General features: G+C 51.4%; 8 non-coding genes across 8 annotated transcripts; all 8 read right to left on the reverse strand.

Moving 5' to 3' along the window:
- Positions 1-633: 633 nt before the first annotated feature.
- Positions 634-727, reverse strand: LOC117700874 (small nucleolar RNA SNORD116). The gene has a single exon (XR_004605583.1). It is a non-coding gene; the product is annotated as a small nucleolar RNA SNORD116 (small nucleolar RNA).
- Positions 728-2,544: 1,817 nt separating this feature from the next.
- Positions 2,545-2,638, reverse strand: LOC117700881 (small nucleolar RNA SNORD116). Its single transcript, XR_004605584.1, has one exon. It is a non-coding gene; the product is annotated as a small nucleolar RNA SNORD116 (small nucleolar RNA).
- A 1,820-nt stretch (positions 2,639-4,458) lies between these two features.
- LOC117701040 (small nucleolar RNA SNORD116) lies at positions 4,459-4,552 on the reverse strand. Its single transcript, XR_004605621.1, has one exon. It is a non-coding gene; the product is annotated as a small nucleolar RNA SNORD116 (small nucleolar RNA).
- A 1,818-nt stretch (positions 4,553-6,370) lies between these two features.
- On the reverse strand, positions 6,371-6,464 carry LOC117700885 (small nucleolar RNA SNORD116). Its single transcript, XR_004605586.1, has one exon. It is a non-coding gene; the product is annotated as a small nucleolar RNA SNORD116 (small nucleolar RNA).
- A 1,818-nt stretch (positions 6,465-8,282) lies between these two features.
- On the reverse strand, positions 8,283-8,376 carry LOC117700890 (small nucleolar RNA SNORD116). Its single transcript, XR_004605587.1, has one exon. It is a non-coding gene; the product is annotated as a small nucleolar RNA SNORD116 (small nucleolar RNA).
- A 1,837-nt stretch (positions 8,377-10,213) lies between these two features.
- LOC117700895 (small nucleolar RNA SNORD116) lies at positions 10,214-10,307 on the reverse strand. Its single transcript, XR_004605588.1, has one exon. It is a non-coding gene; the product is annotated as a small nucleolar RNA SNORD116 (small nucleolar RNA).
- A 1,820-nt stretch (positions 10,308-12,127) lies between these two features.
- LOC117700909 (small nucleolar RNA SNORD116) lies at positions 12,128-12,221 on the reverse strand. Its single transcript, XR_004605589.1, has one exon. It is a non-coding gene; the product is annotated as a small nucleolar RNA SNORD116 (small nucleolar RNA).
- Positions 12,222-14,041: 1,820 nt separating this feature from the next.
- Positions 14,042-14,135, reverse strand: LOC117700915 (small nucleolar RNA SNORD116). The gene has a single exon (XR_004605590.1). It is a non-coding gene; the product is annotated as a small nucleolar RNA SNORD116 (small nucleolar RNA).
- Positions 14,136-14,873: the final 738 nt, after the last annotated feature.

Here is a 14,873-nt window from a genome sequence, read left to right on the forward strand (position 1 = left end):
TCTCTCTCTCTCTCTCTCTCTCTCTCTCTCTCTCTCTCTCTCTCTCTCTCTGTCTCTCTCTTCTCTATTGTCTGTTTTTCCCCAACTCTATCTCAGACTTTGGCCTTTCCCTTCCCCTATCAAACTCTGTTCTCTTTCCAAGCCACTGGCCCAGGAATCCAGCTTGCTGCATGAGACACAGAGTCTTCTTGGTAACCACCTGATTACATTACTGTCATACAGTCCCTGAGACATGCTAAGGCATCTGGCCACATTGGACCTGCAGCCAGCTTTCCATAGTCACTCTGTGGAGCAACACAGCAGGGTTGTTCATGTCAAAGCATCTGGGTAGCCTGAACACACTTGCATGCATCTACTTCTGCCTCACAGTCTACTCTGCACTTGGGCTGCAGGCCACACCTTGGAGCTGGCAGGACTTTCTACTCAGTCTCTGCCAAGCCATTCCTCAACAGCACTGAAGATGCCACTAGAGCAAAGGGGGCTGCTTTGTTCTAGGCCATGGTTTCTGTCAGAGTAGGCAAAGCACAGGCCCATCTGTAGAGAGTCTGGCTAGAGCCTGAGGAAGGCAAGGCCAATAGAGTGCTTGGCAAGCCTGTGTCTGACGCCCAGAGGACCTGGGTGACCCAAGGTGCCGGACCTCAGTCCCGATGACAGAAGCGGTAGTGAGTTTTCACTCATTTTGTTCAGATTTTCCAAGGAATGTTTGACTGGGAATCATCATAGATCCAAGCACGATGGAGTGCCATGCACAGAGAGGATCTGGGTAGTCTGGAGTGCTCAGGCTTTGGGGAGAGCAAGGAATTGCAAGATATTGCCCATCCATTACCAGGGAAGAATGGGCCTAAGCCCCAAACCTGGGAGCACCAGGAGGCCCTGAGCCTGCTGCATGTCCCGAATGGACAGGATGCAGGGATGGCAGCTCCTCCCAGCTCCACCAAGACCTGAGCACCTTGAGTCCTCGGGCCATTTCTGAGTTCCTTACCTTTGACCTCTGGCGCTCTCAGGACTTTCAGGAAGACCAAACCAGGTCACTGGAGCTTCATTCAGCCACTGTCAAACCGCATCCTATGTGGTGGGGCCATTTCCCCTCAAGGAAGTCACCCATGGCCCATGCTGGACAATGTATGCGACCCTGGGAAGACAGCAGAGAGCACATGCCGCCATTACACTGGGACCCATGCAAACCAGGATGGATGATGGGCTTGCTGTTTCTTTTGGCATGGTCAGACCACACAGGCGCCCTCAACACTCCTGCTCTTGCCAACCTCTGGGCCCTGCCCTTCCACATCAGGGATGCTTTTCCTCTCAAGCCTTGCCTGGAGACAAAACATGCCCTTTGCTATCAAGTGCTTCCTGGGCACTCCCCTAACTCCCTGGCCTTCAGGATGATATCTGAGCTGCTCTAGAGGGACACAGCACATGCCAGGAGCTCCAACACATCAACCTTCTCCACCAGCGCCCAGCACAACCTTGCCAAAGAATGAGGGTACTTCTCAATCAAATATGGCAGAACAAAAATAAAACGCATAAGAACAATCTCAGGTCCTCTTGCTAATGCAAAGGAGAATGAGGTGGAAGCCTCTGGCCAACATCACCAGCAAAACCCTGTGTCTCTAAGTATCTCTGCACACCACTTGAGCATCTTCCACCAGGGCTACAAAGCTACATGCTTCCATACTACAGGGTCCTAGCATGAGACAGAATTTGACCTCCTCTGAAGGTCCTGATAACCAGCATAGGAGTAGCAGGCTTACTTTGTCCATAAGCACCACCAGATTTGTTTTTGTCTCTCTGTATCGGGATCTCTGTCTCTCAGTCTCTTTCTCTTCTTCTCTAAATTTCTCTCTGTCTCTACCTTTGTTTCTCTCTCTTTCTCTCTCCTTCTCTTCTCTTCCACTATCTCCCTCCTCTCTCTCTCTCTCTCTCTCTCTCTCTCTCTCTCTCTCTCTCTCTCTCTCTCTCTGTCTCTCTCTTCTCTATGTCTGTTTTTCCCCAACTCTATCTCAGACTTTGGCCTTTCCCTTCCCCTATCAAACTCTGTTCTCTTTCCAAGCCACTGGCCCAGGAATCCAGCTTGCTGCATGAGACACAGAGTCTTCTTGGTAACCACCTGATTACATTACTGTCATACAGTCCCTGAGACATGCTAAGGCATCTGGCCACATTGGACCTGCAGCCAGCTTTCCATAGTCACTCTGTGGAGCAACACAGCAGGGTTGTTCATGTCAAGCATCTGGGTAGCCTGAACACACTTGCATGCATCTACTTCTGCCTCACAGTCTACTCTGCACTTGGGCTGCAGGCCACACCTTGGAGCTGGCAGGACTTTCTACTCAGTCTCTGCCAAGCCATTCCTCAACAGCCACTGAAGATGCCACTAGAGCAAAGGGGGCTGCTTTGTTCTAGGCCATGGTTTCTGTCAGAGTAGGCAAAGCACAGGCCCATCTGTAGAGAGTCTGGCTAGAGCCTGAGGAAGGCAAGGCCAATAGAGTGCTTGGCAAGCCTGTGTCTGACGCCCAGAGGACCTGGGTGACCCAAGGTGCCGGACCTCAGTCCCGATGACAGAAGCGGTAGTGAGTTTTCACTCATTTTGTTCAGATTTTCCAAGGAATGTTTGACTGGGAATCATCATAGATCCAAGCACGATGGAGTGCCATGCACAGAGAGGATCTGGGTAGTCTGGAGTGCTCAGGCTTTGGGGAGAGCAAGGAATTGCAAGATATTGCCCATCCATTACCAGGGAAGAATGGGCCTAAGCCCCAAACCTGGGAGCACCAGGAGGCCCTGAGCCTGCTGCATGTCCCGAATGGACAGGATGCAGGGATGGCAGCTCCTCCCAGCTCCACCAAGACCTGAGCACCTTGAGTCCTCGGGCCATTTCTGAGTTCCTTACCTTTGACCTCTGGCGCTCTCAGGACTTTCAGGAAGACCAAACCAGGTCACTGGAGCTTCATTCAGCCACTGTCAAACCGCATCCTATGTGGTGGGGCCATTTCCCCTCAAGGAAGTCACCCATGGCCCATGCTGGACAATGTATGCGACCCTGGGAAGACAGCAGAGAGCACATGCCGCCATTACACTGGGACCCATGCAAACCAGGATGGATGATGGGCTTGCTGTTTCTTTTGGCATGGTCAGACCACACAGGCGCCCTCAACACTCCTGCTCTTGCCAACCTCTGGGCCCTGCCCTTCCACATCAGGGATGCTTTTCCTCTCAAGCCTTGCCTGGAGACAAAACATGCCCTTTGCTATCAAGTGCTTCCTGGGCACTCCTCTAACTCCATGGCCTTCAGGATGATATCTGAGCTGCTCTAGAGGGACACAGCACATGCCAGGAGCTCCAACACATCAACCTTCTCCACCAGTGCCCAGCACAACCTTGCCAAAAGAATGAGGGTACTTCTCAATCAAATATGGCAGAACAAAAATAAAATGGATAAGAACAATCTCAGGTCCTCTTGCCTAATGCAAAGGAGAATGAGGTGGAACCTCTGGCCAACATCACCAGCAAAACCCTGTGTCTCTAAGTATCTCTGCACACCACTTGAGCATCTTCCACCATGGCTACAAAGCTACATGCTTCCATACTACAGGGTCCTAGCATGAGACAGAATTTGACCTCCTCTGAAGGTTCCTGATAACCAGCATAGGAGTAGCAGGCTTACTTTGTCCATAAGCACCACCAGATTTGTTTTGTCCTCTCTGTATCGGGATCTCTGTCTCTCAGTCTCTTTCTTCTTCTTCTCTAACTTTCTCTCTGTCTCTACCTTTGTTTCTCTCTCTTTCTCTCTCCTTCTCCCTCTTCCACTATCTCCCTCCTCTCTCTCTCTCTCTCTCTCTCTCTCTCTCTCTCTCTCTCTCTCTCTCTCTCTCTGTCTCTCTCTTCTCTATGTCTGTTTTTCCCCAACTCTATCTCAGACTTTGGCCTTTCCCTTCCCCTATCAAACTCTGTTCTCTTTCCAAGCCACTGGCCCAGGAATCCAGCTTGCTGCATGAGACACAGAGTCTTCTTGGTAACCACCTGATTACATTACTGTCATACAGTCCCTGAGACATGCTAAGGCATCTGGCCACATTGGACCTGCAGCCAGCTTTCCATAGTCACTCTGTGGAGCAACACAGCAGGGTTGTTCATGTCAAAGCATCTGGGTAGCCTGAACACACTTGCATGCATCTACTACTGCCTCACAGTCTACTCTGCACTTGGGCTGCAGGCCACACCTTGGAGCTGGCAGGACTTTCTACTCAGTCTCTGCTAAGCCATTCCTCAACAACCACTGAAGATGCCACTAGAGCAAAGGGGGCTGCTTTGTTCTAGGCCATGGTTTCTGTCAGAGTAGGCAAAGCACAGGCCCATCTGTAGAGAGTCTGGCTAGAGCCTGAGGAAGGCAAGGCCAATAGAGTGCTTGGCAAGCCTGTGTCTGATGCCCAGAGGACCTGGGTGACCCAAGGTGCCGGACCTCAGTCTCAATGACAGAAGCGGTAGTGAGTTTTCACTCATTTTGTTCAGATTTTCCAAGGAATGTTTGACTGGGAATCATCATAGATCCAAGCACGATGGAGTGCCATGCACAGAGAGGATCTGGGTAGTCTGGAGTGCTCAGGCTTTGGGGAGAGCAAGGAATTGCAAGATATTGCCCATCCATTACCAGGGAAGAATGGGCCTAAGCCCCAAACCTGGGAGCACCAGGAGGCCCTGAGCCTGCTGCATGTCCCGAATGGACAGGATGCAGGGATGGCAGCTCCTCCCAGCTCCACCAAGACCTGAGCACCTTGAGTCCTCGGGCCATTTCTGAGTTCCTTACCTTTGACCTCTGGCGCTCTCAGGACTTTCAGGAAGACCAAACCAGGTCACTGGAGCTTCATTCAGCCACTGTCAAACCGCATCCTATGTGGTGGGGCCATTTCCCCTCAAGGAAGTCACCCATGGCCCATGCTGGACAATGTATGCGACCCTGGGAAGACAGCAGAGAGCACATGCCGCCATTACACTGGGACCCATGCAAACCAGGATGGATGATGGGCTTGCTGTTTCTTTTGGCATGGTCAGACCACACAGGCGCCCTCAACACTCCTGCTCTTGCCAACCTCTGGGCCCTGCCCTTCCACATCAGGGATGCTTTTCCTCTCAAGCCTTGCCTGGAGACAAAACATGCCCTTTGCTATCAAGTGCTTCCTGGGCACTCCCCTAACTCCATGGCCTTCAGGATGATATCTGAGCTGCTCTAGAGGGACACAGCACATGCCAGGAGCTCCAACACATCAACCTTCTCCACCAGCGCCCAGCACAACCTTGCCAAAAGAATGAGGGTACTTCTCAATCAAATATGGCAGAACAAAAATAAAACGGATAAGAACAATCTCAGGTCCTCTTGCCTAATGCAAAGGAGAATGAGGTGGAACCTCTGGCCAACATCACCAGCAAAACCCTGTGTCTCTAAGTATCTCTGCACACCACTTGAGCATCTTCCACCATGGCTACAAAGCTACATGCTTCCATACTACAGGGTCCTAGCATGAGACAGAATTTGACCTCCTCTGAAGGTTCTGATAACCAGCATAGGAGTAGCAGGCTTACTTTGTCCATAAGCACCACCAGATTTGTTTTGTCTCTCTGTATCGGGATCTCTGTCTCTCAGTCTCTTTCTTCTTCTTCTCTAACTTTCTCTCTGTCTCTACCTTTGTTTCTCTCTCTTTCTCTCTCCTTCTTCCCTCTTCCACTATCTCCCTCCTCTCTCTCTCTCTCTCTCTCTCTCTCTCTCTCTCTCTCTCTCTCTCTCTCTCTGTCTCTCTCTTCTCTATGTCTGTTTTTTCCCCAACTCTATCTCAGACTTTGGCCTTTCCCTTCCCCTATCAAACTCTGTTCTCTTTCCAAGCCACTGGCCCAGGAATCCAGCTTGCTGCATGAGACACAGAGTCTTCTTGGTAACCACCTGATTACATTACTGTCATACAGTCCCTGAGACATGCTAAGGCATCTGGCCACATTGGACCTGCAGCCAGCTTTCCATAGTCACTCTGTGGAGCAACACAGCAGGGTTGTTCATGTCAAAGCATCTGGGTAGCCTGAACACACTTGCATGCATCTACTTCTGCCTCACAGTCTACTCTGCACTTGGGCTGCAGGCCACACCTTGGAGCTGGCAGGACTTTCTACTCAGTCTCTGCCAAGCCATTCCTCAACAGCCACTGAAGATGCCACTAGAGCAAAGGGGGCTGCTTTGTTCTAGGCCATGGTTTCTGTCAGAGTAGGCAAAGCACAGGCCCATCTGTAGAGAGTCTGGCTAGAGCCTGAGGAAGGCAAGGCCAATAGAGTGCTTGGCAAGCCTGTGTCTGACGCCCAGAGGACCTGGGTGACCCAAGGTGCCGGACCTCAGTCCCGATGACAGAAGCGGTAGTGAGTTTTCACTCATTTTGTTCAGATTTTCCAAGGAATGTTTGACTGGGAATCATCATAGATCCAAGCACGATGGAGTGCCATGCACAGAGAGGATCTGGGTAGTCTGGAGTGCTCAGGCTTTGGGGAGAGCAAGGAATTGCAAGATATTGCCCATCCATTACCAGGGAAGAATGGGCCTAAGCCCCAAACCTGGGAGCACCAGGAGGCCCTGAGCCTGCTGCATGTCCCGAATGGACAGGATGCAGGGATGGCAGCTCCTCCCAGCTCCACCAAGACCTGAGCACCTTGAGTCCTCGGGCCATTTCTGAGTTCCTTACCTTTGACCTCTGGCGCTCTCAGGACTTTCAGGAAGACCAAACCAGGTCACTGGAGCTTCATTCAGCCACTGTCAAACCGCATCCTATGTGGTGGGGCCATTTCCCCTCAAGGAAGTCACCCATGGCCCATGCTGGACAATGTATGCGACCCTGGGAAGACAGCAGAGAGCACATGCCGCCATTACACTGGGACCCATGCAAACCAGGATGGATGATGGGCTTGCTGTTTCTTTTGGCATGGTCAGACCACACAGGCGCCCTCAACACTCCTGCTCTTGCCAACCTCTGGGCCCTGCCCTTCCACATCAGGGATGCTTTTCCTCTCAAGCCTTGCCTGGAGACAAAACATGCCCTTTGCTATCAAGTGCTTCCTGGGCACTCCCCTAACTCCATGGCCTTCAGGATGATATCTGAGCTGCTCTAGAGGGACACAGCACATGCCAGGAGCTCCAACACATCAACCTTCTCCACCAGCGCCCAGCACAACCTTGCCAAAAGAATGAGGGTACTTCTCAATCAAATATGGCAGAACAAAAATAAAACGGATAAGAACAATCTCAGGTCCTCTTGCCTAATGCAAAGGAGAATGAGGTGGAACCTCTGGCCAACATCACCAGCAAAACCCTGTGTCTCTAAGTATCTCTGCACACCACTTGAGCATCTTCCACCATGGCTACAAAGCTACATGCTTCCATACTACAGGGTCCTAGCATGAGACAGAATTTGACCTCCTCTGAAGGTTCTGATAACCAGCATAGGAGTAGCAGGCTTACTTTTTCCATAAGCACCACCAGATTTGTTTTGTCTCTCTGTATCGGGATCTCTGTCTCTCAGTCTCTTTCTTCTTCTTCTCTAACTTTCTCTCTGTCTCTACCTTTGTTTCTCTCTCTTTCTCTCTCCTTCTCCCTCTTCCACTATCTCCCTCCTCTCTCTCTCTCTCTCTCTCTCTCTCTCTCTCTCTCTCTCTCTCTCTCTCTCTCTGTCTCTCTCTTCTCTATGTCTGTTTTTCCCCAACTCTATCTCAGACTTTGGCCTTTCCCTTCCCCTATCAAACTCTGTTCTCTTTCCAAGCCACTGGCCCAGGAATCCAGCTTGCTGCATGAGACACAGAGTCTTCTTGGTAACCACCTGATTACATTACTGTCATACAGTCCCTGAGACATGCTAAGGCATCTGGCCACATTGGACCTGCAGCCAGCTTTCCATAGTCACTCTGTGGAGCAACACAGCAGGGTTGTTCATGTCAAAGCATCTGGGTAGCCTGAACACACTTGCATGCATCTACTTCTGCCTCACAGTCTACTCTGCACTTGGGCTGCAGGCCACACCTTGGAGCTGGCAGGACTTTCTACTCAGTCTCTGCCAAGCCATTCCTCAACAGCCACTGAAGATGCCACTAGAGCAAAGGGGGCTGCTTTGTTCTAGGCCATGGTTTCTGTCAGAGTAGGCAAAGCACAGGCCCATCTGTAGAGAGTCTGGCTAGAGCCTGAGGAAGGCAAGGCCAATAGAGTGCTTGGCAAGCCTGTGTCTGACGCCCAGAGGACCTGGGTGACCCAAGGTGCCGGACCTCAGTCCCGATGACAGAAGCGGTAGTGAGTTTTCACTCATTTTGTTCAGATTTTCCAAGGAATGTTTGACTGGGAATCATCATAGATCCAAGCACGATGGAGTGCCATGCACAGAGAGGATCTGGGTAGTCTGGAGTGCTCAGGCTTTGGGGAGAGCAAGGAATTGCAAGATATTGCCCATCCATTACCAGGGAAGAATGGGCCTAAGCCCCAAACCTGGGAGCACCAGGAGGCCCTGAGCCTGCTGCATGTCCCGAATGGACAGGATGCAGGGATGGCAGCTCCTCCCAGCTCCACCAAGACCTGAGCACCTTGAGTCCTCGGGCCATTTCTGAGTTCCTTACCTTTGACCTCTGGCGCTCTCAGGACTTTCAGGAAGACCAAACCAGGTCACTGGAGCTTCATTCAGCCACTGTCAAACCGCATCCTATGTGGTGGGGCCATTTCCCCTCAAGGAAGTCACCCATGGCCCATGCTGGACAATGTATGCGACCCTGGGAAGACAGCAGAGAGCACATGCCGCCATTACACTGGGACCCATGCAAACCAGGATGGATGATGGGCTTGCTGTTTCTTTTGGCATGGTCAGACCACACAGGCGCCCTCAACACTCCTGCTCTTGCCAACCTCTGGGCCCTGCCCTTCCACATCAGGGATGCTTTTCCTCTCAAGCCTTGCCTGGAGACAAAACATGCCCTTTGCTATCAAGTGCTTCCTGGGCACTCCCCTAACTCCATGGCCTTCAGGATGATATCTGAGCTGCTCTAGAGGGACACAGCACATGCCAGGAGCTCCAACACATCAACCTTCTCCACCAGCGCCCAGCACAACCTTGCCAAAAGAATGAGGGTACTTCTCAATCAAATATGGCAGAACAAAAATAAAACGGATAAGAACAATCTCAGGTCCTCTTGCCTAATGCAAAGGAGAATGAGGTGGAACCTCTGGCCAACATCACCAGCAAAACCCTGTGTCTCTAAGTATCTCTGCACACCACTTGAGCATCTTCCACCATGGCTACAAAGCTACATGCTTCCATACTACAGGGTCCTAGCATGAGACAGAATTTGACCTCCTCTGAAGGTTCCTGATAACCAGCATAGGAGTAGCAGGCTTACTTTGTCCATAAGCACCACCAGATTTGTTTTGTCTCTCTGTATCGGGATCTCTGTCTCTCAGTCTCTTTCTTCTTCTTCTCTAACTTTCTCTCTGTCTCTACCTTTGTTTCTCTCTCTTTCTCTCTCCTTCTCCCTCTTCCACTATCTCCCTCCTCTCTCTCTCTCTCTCTCTCTCTCTCTCTCTCTCTCTCTCTCTCTCTCTCTCTCTCTCTCTCTCTCTCTCTCTGTCTCTCTCTTCTCTATGTCTGTTTTTCCCCAACTCTATCTCAGACTTTGGCCTTTCCCTTCCCCTATCAAACTCTGTTCTCTTTCCAAGCCACTGGCCCAGGAATCCAGCTTGCTGCATGAGACACAGAGTCTTCTTGGTAACCACCTGATTACATTACTGTCATACAGTCCCTGAGACATGCTAAGGCATCTGGCCACATTGGACCTGCAGCCAGCTTTCCATAGTCACTCTGTGGAGCAACACAGCAGGGTTGTTCATGTCAAAGCATCTGGGTAGCCTGAACACACTTGCATGCATCTACTTCTGCCTCACAGTCTACTCTGCACTTGGGCTGCAGGCCACACCTTGGAGCTGGCAGGACTTTCTACTCAGTCTCTGCCAAGCCATTCCTCAACAGCCACTGAAGATGCCACTAGAGCAAAGGGGGCTGCTTTGTTCTAGGCCATGGTTTCTGTCAGAGTAGGCAAAGCACAGGCCCATCTGTAGAGAGTCTGGCTAGAGCCTGAGGAAGGCAAGGCCAATAGAGTGCTTGGCAAGCCTGTGTCTGACGCCCAGAGGACCTGGGTGACCCAAGGTGCCGGACCTCAGTCCCGATGACAGAAGCGGTAGTGAGTTTTCACTCATTTTGTTCAGATTTTCCAAGGAATGTTTGACTGGGAATCATCATAGATCCAAGCACGATGGAGTGCCATGCACAGAGAGGATCTGGGTAGTCTGGAGTGCTCAGGCTTTGGGGAGAGCAAGGAATTGCAAGATATTGCCCATCCATTACCAGGGAAGAATGGGCCTAAGCCCCAAACCTGGGAGCACCAGGAGGCCCTGAGCCTGCTGCATGTCCCGAATGGACAGGATGCAGGGATGGCAGCTCCTCCCAGCTCCACCAAGACCTGAGCACCTTGAGTCCTCGGGCCATTTCTGAGTTCCTTACCTTTGACCTCTGGCGCTCTCAGGACTTTCAGGAAGACCAAACCAGGTCACTGGAGCTTCATTCAGCCACTGTCAAACCGCATCCTATGTGGTGGGGCCATTTCCCCTCAAGGAAGTCACCCATGGCCCATGCTGGACAATGTATGCGACCCTGGGAAGACAGCAGAGAGCACATGCCGCCATTACACTGGGACCCATGCAAACCAGGATGGATGATGGGCTTGCTGTTTCTTTTGGCATGGTCAGACCACACAGGCGCCCTCAACACTCCTGCTCTTGCCAACCTCTGGGCCCTGCCCTTCCACATCAGGGATGCTTTTCCTCTCAAGCCTTGCCTGGAGACAAAACATGCCCTTTGCTATCAAGTGCTTCCTGGGCACTCCTCTAACTCCATGGCCTTCAGGATGATATCTGAGCTGCTCTAGAGGGACACAGCACATGCCAGGAGCTCCAACACATCAACCTTCTCCACCAGCGCCCAGCACAACCTTGCCAAAAGAATGAGGGTACTTCTCAATCAAATATGGCAGAACAAAAATAAAACGGATAAGAACAATCTCAGGTCCTCTTGCCTAATGCAAAGGAGAATGAGGTGGAACCTCTGGCCAACATCACCAGCAAAACCCTGTGTCTCTAAGTATCTCTGCACACCACTTGAGCATCTTCCACCATGGCTACAAAGCTACATGCTTCCATACTACAGGGTCCTAGCATGAGACAGAATTTGACCTCCTCTGAAGGTTCTGATAACCAGCATAGGAGTAGCAGGCTTACTTTGTCCATAAGCACCACCAGATTTGTTTTGTCTCTCTGTATCGGGATCTCTGTCTCTCAGTCTCTTTCTTCTTCTTCTCTAAATTTCTCTCTGTCTCTACCTTTGTTTCTCTCTCTTTCTCTCTCCTTCTCCCTCTTCCACTATCTCCCTCCTCTCTCTCTCTCTCTCTCTCTCTCTCTCTCTCTCTCTCTCTCTCTCTCTCTCTCTCTGTCTCTCTCTTCTCTATGTCTGTTTTTCCCCAACTCTATCTCAGACTTTGGCCTTTCCCTTCCCCTATCAAACTCTGTTCTCTTTCCAAGCCACTGGCCCAGGAATCCAGCTTGCTGCATGAGACACAGAGTCTTCTTGGTAACCACCTGATTACATTACTGTCATACAGTCCCTGAGACATGCTAAGGCATCTGGCCACATTGGACCTGCAGCCAGCTTTCCATAGTCACTCTGTGGAGCAACACAGCAGGGTTGTTCATGTCAAAGCATCTGGGTAGCCTGAACACACTTGCATGCATCTACTACTGCCTCACAGTCTACTCTGCACTTGGGCTGCAGGCCACACCTTGGAGCTGGCAGGACTTTCTACTCAGTCTCTGCCAAGCCATTCCTCAACAGCCACTGAAGATGCCACTAGAGCAAAGGGGGCTGCTTTGTTCTAGGCCATGGTTTCTGTCAGAGTAGGCAAAGCACAGGCCCATCTGTAGAGAGTCTGGCTAGAGCCTGAGGAAGGCAAGGCCAATAGAGTGCTTGGCAAGCCTGTGTCTGACGCCCAGAGGACCTGGGTGACCCAAGGTGCCGGACCTCAGTCCCGATGACAGAAGCGGTAGTGAGTTTTCACTCATTTTGTTCAGATTTTCCAAGGAATGTTTGACTGGGAATCATCATAGATCCAAGCACGATGGAGTGCCATGCACAGAGAGGATCTGGGTAGTCTGGAGTGCTCAGGCTTTGGGGAGAGCAAGGAATTGCAAGATATTGCCCATCCATTACCAGGGAAGAATGGGCCTAAGCCCCAAACCTGGGAGCACCAGGAGGCCCTGAGCCTGCTGCATGTCCCGAATGGACAGGATGCAGGGATGGCAGCTCCTCCCAGCTCCACCAAGACCTGAGCACCTTGAGTCCTCGGGCCATTTCTGAGTTCCTTACCTTTGACCTCTGGCGCTCTCAGGACTTTCAGGAAGACCAAACCAGGTCACTGGAGCTTCATTCAGCCACTGTCAAACCGCATCCTATGTGGTGGGGCCATTTCCCCTCAAGGAAGTCACCCATGGCCCATGCTGGACAATGTATGCGACCCTGGGAAGACAGCAGAGAGCACATGCCGCCATTACACTGGGACCCATGCAAACCAGGATGGATGATGGGCTTGCTGTTTCTTTTGGCATGGTCAGACCACACAGGCGCCCTCAACACTCCTGCTCTTGCCAACCTCTGGGCCCTGCCCTTCCACATCAGGGATGCTTTTCCTCTCAAGCCTTGCCTGGAGACAAAACATGCCCTTTGCTATCAAGTGCTTCCTGGGCACTCCCCTAACTCCATGGCCTTCAGGATGATATCTGAGCTGCTCTAGAGGGACACAGCACATGCCAGGAGCTCCAACACATCAACCTTCTCCACCAGCGCCCAGCACAACCTTGCCAAAAGAATGAGGGTACTTCTCAATCAAATATGGCAGAACAAAAATAAAACGGATAAGAACAATCTCAGGTCCTCTTGCCTAATGCAAAGGAGAATGAGGTGGAACCTCTGGCCAACATCACCAGCAAAACCCTGTGTCTCTAAGTATCTCTGCACACCACTTGAGCATCTTCCACCATGGCTACAAAGCTACATGCTTCCATACTACAGGGTCCTAGCATGAGACAGAATTTGACCTCCTCTGAAGGTTCTGATAACCAGCATAGGAGTAGCAGGCTTACTTTGTCCATAAGCACCACCAGATTTGTTTTGTCTCTCTGTATCGGGATCTCTGTCTCTCAGTCTCTTTCTTCTTCTTCTCTAACTTTCTCTCTGTCTCTACCTTTGTTTCTCTCTCTTTCTCTCTCCTTTTCCCTCTTCCACAATCTCCCTCCTCTCTCTCTCTCTCTCTCTCTCTCTCTCTCTCTCTCTCTCTCTCTCTCTCTCTCTCTGTCTCTCTCTTCTCTATGTCTGTTTTTCCCCAACTCTATCTCAGACTTTGGCCTTTCCCTTCCCCTATCAAACTCTGTTCTCTTTCCAAGCCACTGGCCCAGGAATCCAGCTTGCTGCATGAGACACAGAGTCTTCTTGGTAACCACCTGATTACATTACTGTCATACAGTCCCTGAGACATGCTAAGGCATCTGGCCACATTGGACCTGCAGCCAGCTTTCCATAGTCACTCTGTGGAGCAACACAGCAGGGTTGTTCATGTCAAAGCATCTGGGTAGCCTGAACACACTTGCATGCATCTACTTCTGCCTCACAGTCTACTCTGCACTTGGGCTGCAGGCCACACCTTGGAGCTGGCAGGACTTTCTACTCAGTCTCTGCCAAGCCATTCCTCAACAGCCACTGAAGATGCCACTAGAGCAAAGGGGGCTGCTTTGTTCTAGGCCATGGTTTCTGTCAGAGTAGGCAAAGCACAGGCCCATCTGTAGAGAGTCTGGCTAGAGCCTGAGGAAGGCAAGGCCAATAGAGTGCTTGGCAAGCCTGTGTCTGACGCCCAGAGGACCTGGGTGACCCAAGGTGCCGGACCTCAGTCCCGATGACAGAAGCGGTAGTGAGTTTTCACTCATTTTGTTCAGATTTTCCAAGGAATGTTTGACTGGGAATCATCATAGATCCAAGCACGATGGAGTGCCATGCACAGAGAGGATCTGGGTAGTCTGGAGTGCTCAGGCTTTGGGGAGAGCAAGGAATTGCAAGATATTGCCCATCCATTACCAGGGAAGAATGGGCCTAAGCCCCAAACCTGGGAGCACCAGGAGGCCCTGAGCCTGCTGCATGTCCCGAATGGACAGGATGCAGGGATGGCAGCTCCTCCCAGCTCCACCAAGACCTGAGCACCTTGAGTCCTCGGGCCATTTCTGAGTTCCTTACCTTTGACCTCTGGCGCTCTCAGGACTTTCAGGAAGACCAAACCAGGTCACTGGAGCTTCATTCAGCCACTGTCAAACCGCATCCTATGTGGTGGGGCCATTTCCCCTCAAGGAAGTCACCCATGGCCCATGCTGGACAATGTATGCGACCCTGGGAAGACAGCAGAGAGCACATGCCGCCATTACACTGGGACCCATGCAAACCAGGATGGATGATGGGCTTGCTGTTTCTTTTGGCATGGTCAGACCACACAGGCGCCCTCAACACTCCTGCTCTTGCCAACCTCTGGGCCCTGCCCTTCCACATCAGGGATGCTTTTCCTCTCAAGCCTTGCCTGGAGACAAAACATGCCCTTTGCTATCAAGTGCTTCCTGGGCACTCCCCTAACTCCATGGCCTTCAGGATGATATCTGAGCTGCTCTAGAGGGACACAGCACATGCCAGGAGCTCCAACACATCAACCTTCTCCACCAGCGCCCAGCA

Source organism: Arvicanthis niloticus, chromosome 1 (assembly GCF_011762505.2).
Source record: "Arvicanthis niloticus isolate mArvNil1 chromosome 1, mArvNil1.pat.X, whole genome shotgun sequence".
NCBI classification, from domain to species: Eukaryota; Metazoa; Chordata; class Mammalia; order Rodentia; family Muridae; genus Arvicanthis; species Arvicanthis niloticus.